The 17,969-nt window shown below is 50.3% G+C and overlaps 1 long non-coding RNA gene across 1 annotated transcript in view; it reads left to right on the forward strand.

Moving 5' to 3' along the window:
- The first annotated feature begins 961 nt into the window (after positions 1–961).
- Positions 962–17,969, forward strand: part of LOC104986357 — a 24,982-nt gene continuing 7,974 nt past the window's right edge. The window contains exons 1-2 of the long non-coding RNA XR_825028.1: positions 962–1,849; positions 14,472–14,522. This is a non-coding gene — a long non-coding RNA (uncharacterized LOC104986357). The remainder of the gene's footprint in view (positions 1,850–14,471; positions 14,523–17,969) is intronic.

Here is a 17,969-nt window from a genome sequence, read left to right on the forward strand (position 1 = left end):
CTCTCTGCATCCCACTCTGTGTCTGAGACTCACTTCATTTGTCACAGTCTGTTGATATCTATTTTCAACTTAGGCACCCAGAGAAGAAGCCCTTTTTGTTAGATTTTTCTGTCTCCATCAACAACTTGCTTGTCCCTCTTTCCCAGGTAAAAGCAGAATTTTCACTAAGATCACTATCTTTGCACAAGCCAATGTGAGAGGAAAAATTGTTTAATTTTAGAAGAATTCAGCACCTGTTTTACTCATCCTCACCTTTCAAAACCCTACTCACATGTTACCTCCCTTCTGATGTTTCATTTTCCAACACTGCTATGGCTATGACTTGTCCATAATCTTATCGTCCCTGTTCAGACAAGAGTGCGAATGTTTGTTTACTAATCAGTGCCCCTGACTTGGCTGTGAATTTTTCCTCAAGCACAAGGATTGTGTCTGTTTTGTATGCTATCGTATGACCAGTGACCAGTACAGGGTCTGGTCCTAGGTGTGGGTTTTTTCAGTAAATATAAAACCTGAATATATATTCAATGCCATGTGACCCTCTATAAGCCCTGGGGGATAATTTTGACCTAGTCCTTCCTTCAAGGAAGCTCTCCTTGCGGCCCCTTGCACCTCCTCTTAATCTCCCTAAACACATATTTCCCACTTAGATCCCTAAATGTCAGAGCCAGAGAGGTCCTGAGACCATGTGGTCCCATCAGCTTGTTGTGCAGATGGGGAAACTGAAACCCAGGGAAGTGCAGGCAATTGCCTGAGCTCACATGGCTCATTAAGAGTTTCCCAGGTGGTGCTGGTGCTAAAGAACCCGCCTGCCAATGCAGGAGACATAAGAGAAACGGGTTCAGTAGAGTTCAATCCCTGGGTGAGGAAAACCCCCTGGAAGAGGGCATGGCAACCCACAGCAGTATTCTAGCTTGGAGAATCCCAGGGACAGAGGAGCCTGGTGGGCTATGGTCCATAGGATCGCAAAGAGTCAGACACGACTGAAGCGACTTAGCACACACACACACACACAGCTCCTTAGAAGGATGGAAACCAAGCCTTATGCTTCCCAGATCAGGCTTCTTCCTGTAACTCTCGTCCTTAGAGAAGCAGGCTTAGAGAAAGGAAGGTGAGTACAAGCTCACACAGCGATTGAGGAGCAGAACCAGGGCGTGGGAATTCTCCTGCCCCATCCAGATCTCCTTTGGACCTTTCCCTTCCTCTGAGGCTTGACAGTGAGACTTGTGGGTGCCGCCTCTACCTACTCAAGGTCAGGGATCAAGACTGGGGAGGGGCGATTCTGCAGGTTCTCACCTAGGAACTGATGGAAGCATGCATCAGTTTGTCCACTAGGGGGCAATAGAGAGCCCAACTAGAATAGCTGTCAGCTCTCTGAGCCTCCAGCCAAGGTTCTTGTGTATTTGGGCCCAGTGGGAAAACTGAGGCCCTGGGCGGAGAGAGACTTGCAGAGGTCACTCTGAGCGCCAGAGGCAGAGCTGGCACTTGATCCAGGCTTCCTGAGACCAGTCAGGTGCCTTCCCTGGGCAGCTGACTGGGGCCTGGAGGGGGTGAGTCTTCTCTGCCCTTTTGCTGACCACTCAGACCAGGCTGTGCTGCGCCACACCCCCCAAGTGGCATGACATTGCACATACTCCCTGCAACACACTGGCCAGGGCTGAGTCACACTCTGCTTCTTTCCTGTTCTGTATGGCCCGCGCCCCTCCCCTCCCTCCGCCCCGCCCCACTGCCTCCTGTCACTAGCACAGGTCTGTGTGGTTTAGAAAACATTGTCACTCTCTGCTTACCCAGGGTGGGCCTGGGGTTAGGTGAAGTGGATTCCGGTCAGATCAGCCACTCAACCCCAGACCAGGTTTGTTTTGTTGCAAGTCTTTTGGGGACTTAGTTTCCTTATCTGTCAGGCAGAGAATATAGTAGTTCTGATCTCTCAGGGGTTTTGAGAGGCTTAGATGAGATAGCACATAAAGTTTTTCCAGGCTTTTTATCAAGCCTGAAAACTGAATAGCATCTGGGAGGAACTGCCTCCCCCTTACAGATGACAGACCCAGAGAGGTCAGTGAGCCCCAATGATGCAACTTCCTAGCTGAGGGCCAGGTATGGTTGCCAGGCCAGGACTCAAGGGTGTGAGAAGTAGAACTTTCTCTCTCGTTAGCCCAGGGGTGTGTCTGAGTTGGTGTCAGGGAGAGGAATGTACATAGAGCTAAGGCTTGGGTAGGCCCGTGGGTCTTCCAGCCATGAGTCTGCATGGGTCGCCTTGGTGCTTTTGGGGGCCAACACCCCTCTCCACTTCTTCTGTGGAGGGCACAGAATCATTCTGCTGAGTTGGGGTCACACTGTGGTCTGGGAGTCCTGGTAGGTCCTCCTTTGGGCTCCGGCTGCCACCTGCAGGGACCTCTCAGCACCCACGATGTCTCTGCTCTCATCACTCTGTCCATCCTTCCTCTCATTCTAGCCTTGGGAGGCCTTTAGTCTGCTTAACAGCCTCTCTTGCATGGGGAGTGGGGAGAATAGGAAAAGGGAAAATATTAAGAGAGAAACAAAGAGATCAGTTACATCAAAACCTATTGCTGAAATGGCTTTTCTGTACAAAGCACGGTTCTGGGCCCTGGGGTTGCAGCTATGAGCAAGCCAGACACAGGCTCTCCTCTCAGGGGGAGTTGGGGCGGGCAGACGGTGATGGTCACAAGGGCTACCATTTATGGAATCCTGCTGTGTGCCTGTGCCATCTCACTCCTCCCAACAACATAATGACATAAGTGTTACTATTATCCCCATTTTATAGGTGAGGAAATAGAAGCAGAGAGGTTCAGAAACTTGCCCCAGCTAGTAGATAATAGTGGGGAGGATTCTGAGCCTGGCAGTCTGAAAATTAAACAAGGTCATGGAGTGGAGAAGGGCTGGTCATGGGTCCAGCTGGAGTGGACCCTTCCAACGTTCCAGAGTGAGGAGGTGGAGTTTGAGACAAGACCCCACTAATGATAAGAAGCAGGCAAGCCTGGATCTAGGGGATGAACGCTCCAGGCAGAGAGAACAGCAAGTCCAAAGGCTCTGAGGCGAGAATGAACTTGACTCATCAAGGGCCGGAAAGAAAGTCACTGTGGCTGGGAGGTCAGGAGGGGAGGGGAGGAGTAGACGGACCCAGATTAGCAATATTAAACTCTGTGGGGCGGAGGCGGGTTGCAGCTATCTGGGCCTCTTCTCTTGAACTTGGCAGGGCCAAGTCCTATGCCCATAAACTCCAAGAGGTCATTATCTCCTGTCCTTGCAGGCAGCTGGGACTCCCCTGCCAAGGCTTCTTCTGACCTCTCACTAGTCCTGGGACCCTGAGAACTATCTAGCTGCCAAGGGTGGGCTGGAGTGGGGGGCCTGGGGCCCTGAGAAGCCTTGTTGCTGCTAGGGCACCAGGCAGGAGGTGCAGAGCCCTGAGTCAAAGCCCTGACGTCTGTCCCAGTGGTGGCAAAGGCGTTTCAATTGGAGTCACTAAGATCACTGAGCCTTGATGGCCTAGATTTGAGCCACGCTGTCCCCACCGGCTCCCCTCGACTTCCTGGCCTGACCTCTCCAACCACCCATGACAGGAGAGGCCCCTCTGGAGGCACTATTTAGCACCCCTCTTCTGGATTCCAGGGCTTTCTCCCTGCCCCCAGTCAGGGAAAGAGCTTCTTTCAGAGAGTAGCCATTGCCTCCCTCTCTTCCCCCCAGAAACCTGGGGTTCAGCTGAGACCAGTGCAACCACGTTTCCCAGGGCCTCCTGGTCCTTCCTGCCCTCTGGAAATTTTCACCCATGGCTGCCTTTGCCCACGCTGTCCCCTTGCTTGGAATGTTCTTTCGACTTCTGTTTACACTGAAAATTCCTCCTACCTTATTCCTCAAGGTATAATAGGTGAATTTCTTTCTTTCTTCATTCGTTCGTTCCTTCTTTTCATTCTTTCTCTCTCCTCCTTTTCTTCCCCCCTTCCTTCCTTTCTTCCTGTGATTCATTCATTTTATTCATGCATTTTGAGTAGTCATTCATTCAGCTTCCAAAAGGCACTAGGGCACGGAGAGGGTAGGACAGAGTCTGAGGTCAAGGAGTATATTAACCTGTGTGAGAGGCGGAAGGTAAACAAGAAAGACAGACTACATAATGGACAGGTCCCCGTGCAAAATAAACATGTGAGACCCTTTGTTAAAAAAATCATTCAGAATTTCAAAGTGGTGACAGCAGAGCATTAAACCAATTGAGGGGCCCTTCCAAACCAGGGGGTTCTTCTTCAGAGGTTGTGTGCCCAGGAAGGTGACCCCAAGAACTAGTGATTCCATCAGACTGTGACGGAATTCACAGATTCCATCCCTGAATCCATCAGTGATTCCATGCAGTGGGCAGGTGAGCCTGGGCGTTATCCAGGAGGAGGTGTTGTCCACAAATGGCCAAAAGCAGCAGAGAAATGGAAGGACTCTTGGGTACAAGATTTCTTTTTGGGGTGCTAAAAATGTTCTGGGGTTAGATAGTGGTGGTGATTGTACTAAAACCCGCTGATCTGTCACTTTAAAACGAGTGGATTTTACGGTACGTGGAATATATCTCAATAAAGCTGGTTGTTTTGTTTTTTAATCATGAATATAATAGGGTGAAGAATTAGGGTGACCAGCTGTCCCAGTTTGCTCAGAACTAAATATTTTCCTGGGACAAGAGACTTTCAGTGGGAAAACCAGAAAAGTCCCAAGCAAAACAGGACAAGTTGGTCACTCTGCGTAGAATACAAACTTTACATTTATTTGAATGATCAAATGCGAGAATTTAAAGACATTTCCTGAGAGGTAAATCAGGGGAAAGTTTAAGGTGCACTGACCTAAACGTCTAACAACAGGAGGTAAATCCATCCATTCATCCAGTTCGTTCATCCTTTCATTCATTCATTCCCCAGTGACGTGTAAAGGTTTTTGTCTTTTCATTCACTGCTGTGGTCTGAGGAACCAGGACTCTGCCTGGCACACAGCCCATGAATGTTTGGTAAGGGGAGCTGTATGCTAGGTGCCAGTGGTCCATTCGTTCCTCTTGTCCTAGGGCTTCAACTGCCTCATGGCTAGTTTTATAAGCAGACAAATAAGACACAAGTGAAGGGGACTTCCCTGGTGGTCCAGTGGCTAAGACTCCAAGCTCCCAATGCAGGGGGCCTGGGTTTGATCCCTGGTCAGGGAACTAGGTCCCATATGCTGCAACTACGACCAGGTGCAACCAAATAGATAGATAGATACATTAAATGCATTTTAAAAGGACACTAGTGAGCAGATAAGGGAATAAGATAATTTCAGATAGTAAGACACGTCATGAAGAAAATAAGGTGATTGAGTAAAGGGCCACTTTAAGCTGAGTGGTCCTAGGAGCCTTGCTGAGGAGGCGGCTTCTGAGTGAAGGACACCCACTGACAGAGCCACTCTCAGTGTTGTTAAGAAAACATCCTTTCTTTGAAAAAACAACAACAATGAATCAACTTTTTATTTCACTGACCAGAACTTCGGATTCTCTCTGATGCTGCATTTAAAATCTTGAGAGTCCCCCCAAATAGCATCCAGGCTTCCTGTATCCAGAGGCAGGGGCCCAGGGGAAAGCGTGTCAGGGCCCAGGCAGCGGCCGACATTCCTGAGCACGTCTGTGTCATTTTTAACTGAAATGCCCTTAAGCTCTCCATCCTGAAACTTTTCTCAATGGCATCTTGTGGCAGAAATACACTCATCTCTTTTGAGGGTATACACAGCTCCATGGGAGTAAGGGGTGTGGCATTACACAGGTGCCAGCCAAACTTCTTATTCAGCCAGAAACTAGGCTTCTGGCTCAGTTTCATAGCAGGGAGATGAGCACAACTGTGGTGAGCGTCCTGGCTCTTCTACAAGGTGAGCTGGGCTGAATGTGAGCGCTGCCCATGATAGAGCTGAATTTGACTCTATAAAAAAAAAAATATTTATAAAGTTGCTCCTATCTCTATGAGTAGTCTATGAGCTGCTTCCAAGAACCCAGGGGTGCCCACATCTCATACCCCATCCAGACATGGCCAGTTCCTCATGCATAGCTACATGTGAAGCAAAGAAACCGTCTGTTGAGACTTCCCTGGTGCTCTGGTGGTTGAGATTCTGTGCTTCCAACACAAGGTGCATGGGTTCAATTCCTGGGCAGGGAGCTGAGATCCCACATGCTGTGCAGTGTGGCCAGAACAAACAAGCAAAAAAAGTCTGGCTTAAAAAAAAAATCTTTTTTATTTAAAAAAAACAAAACAAAACACCTTTTGCTGACTTTGGGGGGTGGGAATTGGGCCTGGGAGAGATGTGGAATGGACTTTTTATTCCCCCTGGAAAAAAAAAAAACCTATGTGTATACCCATACACATACATATCCATGTTCAAGGATGTTTTTCTTCCAGGACTACAGGACCCCAGAATCCAGCCCTCCCCCAGTCTGAGAGATGATGCCTATTAACTGCACAGATCTGGCATGTGAATGTACTGTATAGGACTTCCCTGGTGGCTCAGTGGTAAAGAATCCGCCTGCCAGTGCAGGGGACACAGGTTCAATCCCTGGTCCAGGAAGATCCCACATGTGGCAGGGTAACTAAACCCATGAACCACAACTACTGAGCCTGTGCTCTAGAGCCTGGGAGCCTCAACAACGAGCCCACGTGCCACAACTGCTGGAGCCTGTGTGCCAAAAGCCTGTGCTCTGAAGCAGAAGAAATCATTGCAATGAGAAGCCTGTGCACTGAAACTGGTGCGCAGCTCACAGCACCTGGAGAAGGCCTGCACACAGCAATGAAGGCCCAGCACAGCCAGGAACAAATAAATCATAAAACAAACACAAAACCCACAACCTATATGAGGCTCTTGTGTTGTCTCACAAGCTGAGAGGATAGGGGCAAAGGGAGTGGATACTCATAGGGGATTTGCTTTCTGTCTAAAATCCAGTCTACCTGGCAACACTCTTAGGAGAGGCTCTGTGGGCAGGATATGGTGGGTGACCTGGTGGTCCCAGCCCCCTGCAGTAAGAAGGGAGTGACTGAGCAGGAACCAAGTAGCATCGCTCACAAAGTCTCTGTGGGCTCAGCTTCTAAACACCTTGGAAAGGCCTGGGTGAGCAGGCTTCACTGACAGAGGCCAGGAAGGGGGCCCTGTGTGGGGAGAACACTAGCCCAGTGACGCCCTGGGAGTGTGCAGCTGTGTTGGGGACACGGCTTGCACTCTTGGTGTCCACAAGGCAAACAGTCGCTTCTCATCACCAGAGACAAAGACTGCTGAGGATGCCAAGCCAGGGAGGTAGGAAGGTAGGCAGAGGCACCGCAGCCCATCTGTGATGCTGGCTTGGGACGGGGGATCCCACAGTGAAAGTCTGCTGTCCTCACTGCGTGAACACGGACTCCCTCACTAGATTAACGGGAAATACAAAAGTTACCAAGTATCATGACTACTTTGAGCTTTCTTTTTGTAATAGCTCAAAACTGACCTTTGGCCAAAATTAAACCACAGTGAGCACATCATAAATCTCAACTATTACTGGGTTGGCTTCTAACACTGCTTGAAGCAAGGCTTCAAATGCTATTCAGAATGATGTGAGTTACCAATAAATGAAAAATAGTTAAAAGAAAAGAAACATGGAGTCCTTGTGGGGAGAGGCAGCAATACAGGTGACCCGTCCAGAGTGAGCTCGGTCTGGATTCAGAACCATCTGCTGAGCAAGGTCCTGGATCTTGATGCAGAAGTCTTTGTTTCCTCTGACAGCTTTTGTGACACAGCCCGGGACCCTGTAGACACAACGTGATCTGCTCATACTTGTAGAACTTGCTGCCAACGAGTGTCTCATTTTCAGCCAGTGCCCACAGGTCAACAGCACCTGTGCTGGAAGCCACTAGGATACCTCTGGCTCTGATGGTATCAAGTGAGGTCAGCCTCTCTGGCCTCTGTCTGGATTCCAGTGGAGTAGAAACCTTCCTTGGGGGCAGCACAAAGGTCCATAAATGGCCAGAGGGAGCCAGCCCAGCAGCTGGCTGCTCAAGCTGGAAACTCAAGCTGCAAACTGGAGCAGGAACACCTGATCTGACCAGTACCTCACAGCCTCCAATGGATGCTCCATACAGGTGGACACATTAAGGGGAAGATTCCAGTCCCAGGCCGCCAGGGGCACAAGGCTGGGTAAAGTTTCCTTCAGCAACTCCATATTTCCAACCTAGCCCCCAACTGGAGGACTGCCAGAAATTCAGCTCCGCCAGACCCCACGTGGTCCCTCCCCAAGAAAACATCTTAATGACCAGGAAAATGCTCATGGTGAAATGGTACATGAAAAAGTCAGGACACAAAAGTATTCATGTCGTGAGTGCTGACCTTTTTTTAAAATTGTGTTTAAGTGTTATTAGCGCTTAGAATAAGATATATTACCTTCAAACAGACACTTGCACCCTTGTGTTCAATGCGGCACTATTCACAATAGCCAAGACAGGGAAACAACCTCAATGCCCATCCACAGATGAATGGATAAAGAAGAGGTGGTGCACATATACAATAGAATACTACTCAGCCATGAAAAGGATGAAATGATGCCATCTGCAGCAACATGGATTCAGCTAGAGGGTATCATACTAAGCAAAGTCAGTCAGAAAGAGAAAGACAAATATCATATGATATCACTCATCTGTGGACTCTAAAATATGACAGAACCGAACTTACCTGTGAAACAGAAATAGACTCGCAGACGCGCAGAGTGGACTCGTTGCCAAGGAGGAAGGGGATGGGAGAGGAAGGCATCGGGAGCTCGGGATTAGCAGATGCAGCCTAGTATATACAGAGTGGGTAAGAAACAAGATCCTACTGTATAGAACAGCTCCTCTGTCCGTGGGATTCTCCAGCCAAGAGTACTGGAGTGGGTTGCCATACCCTCCTCCAGGAGATCTTCCCCACCCAGGGAGCGAACTCATATCTCTTAAGTCTCATGAATTGACAGGCAGGTTCTCTACCACTAGCTCCACCTGGGAAGCCTGTAGAGTATTGGGAACTATATTCAGTATCCTGTGATAAACCATAATGGAAAAGAACGTGAAAAAGAATGTGTATATATATATATATATGTATAACTGGATCACTTTGCTGTGCAGCAGAAATTAACTGTAAATCAACTATATTTCAATAAGATAAATTTAAAGAAAGAATAAGATACATTAAAGCATGTTGAAGGTGGGAGACCACAGGTGATTTATTTTTTTCAAGTATTCCTGTATTTTCCAAATTTTCTGAAATTCATGTATTCAGCCTGGGTCGTGCCCTGCCTGACACAAATCTGGGAGATGGGATCCTGGGGTGAAACAAACAGATGAGGTCCCTCTTTGCTATGGGACAGGGATATTTTATAACTGGGAGGAAAAAGCCTGGAGTGAAGGAGGAAAGTTTTTTTTTTTTTAAAAATGGAAGAAATTGCACTGGAAGGGGTGCCAAAGAGCCAGCTGGAAGCTGGAGTCAGGTTTAGGAGGTAGAACGGGCGGCTGGGGGTGGGGTGGGGGTGAGAGTGGGGCTTGCCTGGGAAGGAGCAGAAAGTCAGGGGGCGTCTCTCAACACTCACCCACTGAGTGCACGTGTGTAAGCTCCTTCCACATCTCAGCCTTGGTTCCCCCACTTGTTAAATAAGGGCAGACCCCAGAAGTGTTTTTTTGTTTGTTTTAAATAACTCTTTGCTGCACTCTCTCCCCAGCCCCTGGAAGCTCTCATTCTATGTCTTTCTGACTTCGACTACTCTAGGGACCTCATGTAAGTGGAACCGTATACCATTTGTCCCCTGCGTCTATTTCATTTAGCACGATGTCCTCGAGGTTCATCCATGTTGCAGCATGTGTCAGAATTTCCTTCCTTTCAGAGACTGAATAATATTCCACTGTATGTATTTCTACACGTTAGGTGATTCTGAGTTTCCTTCAGCTCCAACATCGCAGGATTCCCAGTTCCAAGCGCCTGTCCTTGCCGGAGCTGATGGCTGCCTGTGGGTGAGGCCCCTGGCTTCAGGCAGACTTTCCCTCTTGCCTGTGTCACTAGGCAGCTGGGGGGTGGCCCTGAGAATGAAAGGCTTTGACTAAATACCTGTTGCCTTCTCTCTGGGGTTTCAGGAGCTGGGTCAGGGCCTGGGGCAACGCAGGGGAGCTAATGATGGCCTACCAGAGGCTTGGTCGTCCGGATGAACCAGACCCTGCGCCATGGCCTGTCCTGATTACAGGGCACCCTCTGCTTCCCCTCCCCAGGGCCAGGCCTGGCCTCAAAGCAGCTTCTGCATGCCCAGCTGTTCCGGAGCAGCTGCAGAGACAGGCAGGCTGAGGAATCTAGGGTAGCAGCTGCCAGAATGCGCTGGCTTTGGGGCCAGAACAACAGATACAAGTCACGGTGAAGCCAGCTGGCTTATGAATGGTTCTCATCTGGTGTGACTAGTAGTAAGAGCTGCTATTGCCTGAAGTTGTGTGTGTGTGTGTGTGTGTGTGATTTTGGCTGCAGTAGGTCTTCACTGCAGCGCACAGGCTCTTTGTTGTGACATGCAGGGGCTTCTTTAGTTGTGGCGTGCAGGATTTAGAACGTGTGGGCTTAGTTGCCCCATGGCATGTGGGATCTTGGTTCCCCAACCAGGGATTGAACCCACATCCCCTGCCTTGGGAGGCAGATTCTTCATCTCTCTACCCCTCCACCCATGCATCTGAAGTCCCTGCCTGAAGTTTTAATCTGTTCATCACATGTCAAGCACTGGCCATGACTTATTTCATTTAACCTCACACAGCCCTAGGAGGTTGATACTGTTAACCCCTTTTTACAGAGGAGCAAGCTGAAGCTTGGAGAGCCAAGCACAGCTGGTAAGTGGTCCAGCCTTGTTCTATGCTGGAGCCTGATCTCTTAACCCCTGATTCTGCGATTGGGTGGGACTTCCTTTAGCTCCTTGGTGGAAGGGAAATGAAGGGGTCCATTGGCTGGGTACCTATTTGCCATCCCTGCATATTGATTGGGGCAACAACTCTCATTGCTGCTTGAGGTTCTGCTTCCAAACAAGTGAAAGCCACTGCTGTAGTTCACCTAGATCCATTTACAGATGGAGAAACTGAGGCCCTGGGAGGGGCAGGGAGCTGTCCAAGGCCATTTCGACAGGGTCTATGGCAGACCTGGGATTAGAACGCAGGTCCAGCCTCCCAGCCAGGCTGTCTCTGGTACCCACGTGGCCTCCTGGATCTTGTATGTGATCCACACAGGCAGAGGGGCATTCTAGGGCCTTCCATGCTCAGTCTGCTGGGCCTGGACCCTCACCTACAGTGACTGCCCCTCCCCCCTCCCCCTACGGAAGGTGGGACACTCGAAGGTGACCGGCAGTGGCGCAGAGAACAGAACACAGGCTGGAGCTCAGTTCTGACTCTGCTGCTATCTTGCTATGTGGCCTGGGCAACTCTGCTCCCTCCAGGCCTCAGTTTCCCCTTCTGTACAATGGGAGTTGCTGACCATTTGAGCCTACAGGCACTGGGCAAAGGAGGAAGAGCGGTTAGACAGGAGGCAACAAGAGTGTGGGGAGGAAGGGAGGTGCCCTGGGGCTGAAGGACACCCAGCCTTGCCCCTCTCTCCTGGGGAAATGCCTCAGCTTCTGCCGCCCACACTTCCACTACTGGCCAGGGGACGCCGCTTGGCCTGAGCGTTTCCAAGCCTTAGATGACAGAGTTCTCGGTCCCCAAGGCTGCCCTGGGGCTGGTGGTTCCCCTTCCCTTCTCCTGGAACAGTGTTGGCTTCATGGGGGTTTCGAGGAGGCTGAGCTCCTGGGTGGGTGCTCCTGTGGGCGTTAGCCTCACCTGCCCACGTGCACTCACACCCTTACATGTGCTTGTATGCACATGCACACATAAGCCCACATGCACACGCCGCACAGCAGGGACTCTCACAGGCTAAGAGAGGCCCGAACCAGTCCTGACTTTTGGGGCTCTTTGTTAGTTAAAAATGAAGATATGCTGAAACAGGTTGGCCACAGTTGTGGTGTGCTACACACATTTTTACTTAATAAATTAATATCTTTAACATGCACACACACTCACAAATCCAATGCAACTGAGACATTCATAAGATAATTGCAGAATTATAAAAGATGAGTTCACAGTGCTGTGTGGTCTGGCGATGGGATACAGTTTTAAATAATACGATGAGAGTCCTCTTCTTTCCATCTTATCCAGGAGACCCTGGAGCTCGACATCCAGTCTTCTTGGTGTGTACATTGTTTTCTAACATTCTATTATGAAAAATTTCAAGCATCTAGAAAGATTGAAACAATCGTACAGTGAACACTAACATCCTCACCTTCTGAAATCTACAATGAACATTTTGCAGTCTTTGCTTTATCACATATCTATCTCTCTTTCCATTCACCCGTCAGTCCATCTGAATCCACCCATCCATCTATCCATCATCTCTCTACCCCTCCACCCATCCATCTGTCTTTTGATGTATTTTTGAGGCTCATGAATATGAGGCCTGGGTCGAATGATGCTCTTTTCCCTCCTCCTTTTCCCTGACAGTACCACACTCTTGCTGTCCACATACTCACACATACTCACACACACACCCCTACGTGCAAAACCCATATACACACACCACACACGATTCTCCCATGTTCTCTAATTCAAGCATGTCCTCTCCTTATTGACATGAACTCGCATATACAAATATCACACATAATCACCTGTGCACGCACGTGCACACACGCACACACGCACACACACACACTGCCTCCATGTGCATTTGTGGCGGACTTTTGACATCTGTGAGGGAAGCATCCAGAGACCTTCCAGACCTGCAACCCTCGGAGAGTCCCTTGCCTCTGGCAAGTGTCAGGGGGTTCCCAGTAGCTCCTGCATGTCCCACTTTTCTGCTCTCCCCACAGTCTTGTCCCTTACCTTCCAGCCACATCCCACAAAAAAGACCTCCCAAACGAAGAAGACCTCCCACAAAGGCTCCTTCTGCGGTATTGCCACATTTGGGTACAAAGCCACCACACTGTCGCTCCAGGAGGGCACGGATGGTGTTGACCTTTTCACACCACATGCCCTGACCTGGCACCCAGCAGGCCCCCTGGTCAACTGGAAAAGGAACAGTGGCAGAACAGTGCGTCTCTGGGCAACCTCAGGGGCATCTGTGTCACACACACTCACTGCCAGGCACATACAACACACTCTACCTGTATCAACGCACTCTAGACTCACAGTGCACCGTGTGTGTGTGTGTGAATCACACAGTCTCACGCCTGTCTGCGTGTCTTCCCATTATCCAGATGGAGTCACTTCCAGCACCTGAGCCCTTTCCTAAAGCCTTGGTCACTGAAGACCACCGTGAGCACATTTGCTGGGATGGGAGGTCCAGGTGTGGCCCCGTGCATACGGGGGGCACGAGTTAACAGTACCAGTTCTAGAGTCTGACAAAACCTGGGTTCCATCCTTGCTCTGCACGTAATCACTGTGCAGGTTTCACATATGACTTATGTGAGTGTTACTTCTTGGAGCATCGATTTCCTTATCTGTTAAATGGGAAAATAGTTCCCATCTGAAAAGCGTCTTACAGGAGATGCTCTTAGTAGGGTGCCTGGTATGTTGTAAGCACTTGAAAATGGTTGCTGTGGATATTATTATTGTGGTTACTTCAACCTTTGCCTCAAACTCCCGAGCACCCTTTGGGAGGGAGGGCAGCTTTGACAGGGGGCTGTGTGTGGGGACAGTAGGTGGATGGTGTCTCATTAATGCCTCTCCCCAGATGCTCTCCCAATCCCAAGCCCTCATTACCTACGTGAATATTCATAAGGGATAGCTTCAGTCCTGCTCTGTAAATGGGTCAGAAGCAGGAAGTGGAGGCCAGTGCAGAGAGCGAAGGCAAGGGGACAGGAGGCTCAAAGCCAGAGTGCATCTGAGTCCCCATGGACGGGAGGATGGTGAGAGAGACGGGCAAGGATGGTTGGGAGATACTAGGGGGCACCAGGGGCTTGATCAGGGGATTATTCCCATATTGCACATTTGAAAACTGAGCCCCAATGAGATCAGATAAGAGAACTCTTGGGGTGAGTGGCCCAAGAAGCCAGAGCCTGCTTCCTTGGGATCTGGAGAGTTTAGCATCTGTCTCAGCTGGGTGATGGGCACAGGGGGATGGACCAAATGATCACTGCAGTTTTCTCTCAATGGACATAGTTTACATGGCATTATATGGTTGGAAGAGCTGTGGTGATCCAGAATCCCAACCCTCCAGTGAGGCTCCAAGAGAATGAGTGATTTGCCAGAATCACACAGCTGCTGACTCCAATCTTGCCCTTGGAGGTGTGAAGGACAGAGTGATTCTGGTCCCTTGTAAGAGATTTAAGACTGGGAGAAAGGTGGGTGGGTTGGTCAGGATACCGAGGAATGAAGCCTCTTTATCCACCTCCTCACTGGTCCCCTGAGATAACTGCAGCAGAAACAATTATCTCCATTTTACAGATGAGAAGGATGAGGCTGAAAGAGGAGGAGGCACCAGGACCAGGCAACACAGTGAGTTTATTGCATGGGGTGGGGAGGGGTCTGCCCCTCTGTCCGGGGCAACGCAGGGATGTGAGAGCCCAGTTTGGGCAGGGTGAGGGCACGACCTCTGTTTTTCCTGTTCTGGAAAGCTTCAATCTAAAAAAGTCAGAAGGGGCTGTCTCTCTACACTTGCAAGCATATTAATCCCTCCCTCTTTTCAGATGACTGCCTATTTCTTAAAATGCTTTCCAGACACTCACAACTGTTCTGTGAGGTTAAGCAGGATAATCACGCCCAATTCAGAGGAGAAGTGACCTCCATGACGGCAGAGGGTATGAGAGGCGGTGACAGAACCAGGGTGTCAGGTGTTGCTTGTTGAGGTCTTGGGCGATTTCTTTTATATTTATTTATTTTTGGCTGTGCTGGGTCTTTGGTGCTGCACTAGCTTTTCTCTAGTTGCAGCCAGCCGGGGCTACTCTTTGTGGCAGTGAGCAGGATTCTCTGCAAGGCAGCTTCTCTTGTTGCAGTTCCCGGGCTCTAGAGCACAGACTCAATAGTTATGGCCCCCGGGCTTTGTTGCTCTGAGGTCTGTGGGATCTTCTCGGATCAGGGATTGAATCAGTGTCTCCTGCATTGGCAGGCGGACTCTAGCACTGAGCCACCAGGGAAGCCCTTCTTTTTCTTTTTTTAGAGAATATTTTTATTTATTTATTTGGCTGTGCTGAGTCTTAGTTGCCGGAGAAGGCAATGGCAACCCACTCCAGTACTCTTGCCTGGAAAATCCCATCGATGGAGGGGCCTGGTAGGCTACAGTCCATGGGGTCGCTAGGAGTCGGATACGACTTAGGGACTTCACTTTCACTTTTCACTTTCATGCACTGGAGAAGGAAATGGCAACCCACTCCAGTGTTCTTGCCTAGAGAATCCCAGGGACGGGGAGCTTGGTGGGCTGCCATCTATGGGGTCGAACAGAGTCAGATACGACTGAAGCGACTTAGCAGCAGCAGCAGCAGCAGTCTTAGTTGCGGCACGTGGGATCTTTTCATTGTGGCATGCAGGATTTTTAGCTGCAGCTTGCAGGATCTAGTTCCCCAACCAGGGATCAAACCGGTGCCCCCTGCATTGGGAGCGTGGAATCTTAGCCACTGGACCACTAGCCATTTTCTACTAGACCAGGTCTTGGAAAGGGAGAGGTTGAGGGATGGAAAATTTGATGCTTGGGGCAGAAATGTCAAAAGGAGATGACTCTGGGGAGGGTGGCCATGAGAAGGATTCACTTCAGACTGCTGAGTGGCAGAATGAGGACACTGGGCTTTTGGGAAACATTCAGGAGTTCATTCATTTGGGGCACTTTCACTGCCTTACTGTGCCAAGCCCTGTGCTGTGCCCAGGTCAGGGGAGGGACCCACCAGAGGTGAATCAAATAGTCCTTGGGTGGCTCAACGTCGCTTAAGGGTCTCAGACTAGGGCTGAAGACATGATTGGACAGAAAAATAGGCACAATGGGTATTGTCTGCTTTCACCCAGAGGCAATAGGATGTCGGAGACAGGCCTTGGGTTCTGAGACTTGGGCCAGATTGGGTGGTCTTCTAGTGCTGCCCTTCTGAGCTGTGTGGCTTTAAGCAGCAATAGTAGCAACCACAGTAGTCATAGCTGATTTGTATTAAGTGCTCAGTTTACATCTAGCACGTCACTTTACTTCTTTGAACCTGTTTCCTCATCTGTAAAATGGGATGAAGTGGGAGTTAATCTACTTCTCAGGGTTACTGTAGGGTTTGAATGGGACCACATAGGTGGGAGAGTTTGGGGCTTCCAAGTGGCTCAGTGGTAAAGATTCTGCCTGCTGATGCAGGAGCCGCAGGAGACACAGGTTTGATCCCTGGGTCTGGAACATCCCCTGGAGGAGGAAATGGTAACCCACCCCAGTATTCCTGCCGGGATAATCCCATGGACAGAGCAGCTGGTGGGTTACAGTCCATAGGGTCACAAAGAGTTAGACATGACTGAGCACGCAGCACGCAGGTGGAAGAGTTTGGTATGAGCTTAGCTGTGTGGTAACTTTAGTTATCTGTGAGGCCATAAAGGAGTCCCATGTTTTAGAAACACAGAGATGCAGGAGGCTAGTTATCCCTACTGGGGCCAGGTAATGGTTTCAGGGCAGTGGCTGCCCTCTTCACTGAGAAGACACGGGATAGGACCAAGAGTTTGAAGGGCTGAGAGGAGGATAAAAAGGAATTTTCAGGAGGGTAACCTGTGAACAAAAGTGTGGAGGAGGGAAAGTGTAGGGTTTGTTTGCAACACAATGAATGGCTCAGGCTAGCGCTTGCTGAGTCATCAAAGATGTAGGCAGGCCCAGATCTCTGACCCTGGGGCCAGCTTCGAGGCACACAGATTTCTTCCCTAACATTTTCTTACCTGTGGTTGGGTGAGGAGAGAGGGCTGGAGGGTGAAGTGAGTGTAATTACAGAGCCCTGCTTCTGGGTTTCTCCCACCTCCCTGCGGGATGGTCTGGCAGGAATGTGACCCACCCATCCCTCTGAGCTCCTTAGCTGGGGGCCAGGTTTGGGTGTTTCTGGGGAGTGATGAATCACCAGGCGCAGGGGGCTCTGGGCAGCATGTGGTCCAAGCCAGGAGTGAGTCGAGCTTGAAGAACAGGTGGATGGAGGGGAGGACAGGTGCAAGGCTGTGTCCTAGAAGCGGGGGCAGGGAGCACACACTTGGCTCTTTGAAGACGGTATCCTCATTTCACAGACGGGGAAACTGAGGCTCAGGGAGGAGAAGTGACTTGCCCATTTCTTTGTCCAATCATGCAACACTTCGATATTGGGCAGAGGCTATGCCAAACGCCGAGGAGTCCCGTGTGACCATCTCTTGGGGTAGGGAGAAGTGTTATTGAGGTCGTGTTGTGGCCTCGCCGGGAATCGAACCTTGCTGCTGCTGCTGCTAAGTCGCTTCAGTCGTGTCCGACTCTGTGTGACCCCATAGACGGCAGCCCACCAGGCTCCCCCGTCCCTGGGATTCTCCAGGCAAGAACACTGGAGCGGGTTGCCATTTCCTTCTCCAATGCATGAAAGTGAAAAGTGAAAGGGAAGTCGCTCAGTCGTGTCCGACTCTTAGCGACCCCATGAACTGTAGCCTACCAGGCTCCTCCATCCATGGGATGAGTACTTCCAGGCAAGAGTACTGGAGTAGGGTGCCATTGCCTTCTCCGGGAATCGAACCCAGGTCTCCCTATTTCCAAACCATCACTTTGTATCCGGACGTGAGTCCAGTTGCGCGGCTTGCGCGGCAGCTGGAATCCCCGGTACCCCCACTTTCCTTATGGTCCAGCCCAGCGCACCTGCCCCAGGTGAGTCCCGGGAGGCCCCGAACACCGCCGGAAAGCCGCGAGCGGTTTCGGCAGGTGGGGCGGAGCCGGGCCAGGGCGGGGCCGGAGGGGCGGGGCCAACCCCGGGCCCCTGGAGCCGGACGGGAGCC

This window comes from Bison bison, unplaced genomic scaffold, assembly GCF_000754665.1.
Source record: "Bison bison bison isolate TAMUID 2011002044 unplaced genomic scaffold, Bison_UMD1.0 scf7180017864068, whole genome shotgun sequence".
NCBI classification, from domain to species: domain Eukaryota; kingdom Metazoa; phylum Chordata; class Mammalia; order Artiodactyla; family Bovidae; genus Bison; species Bison bison.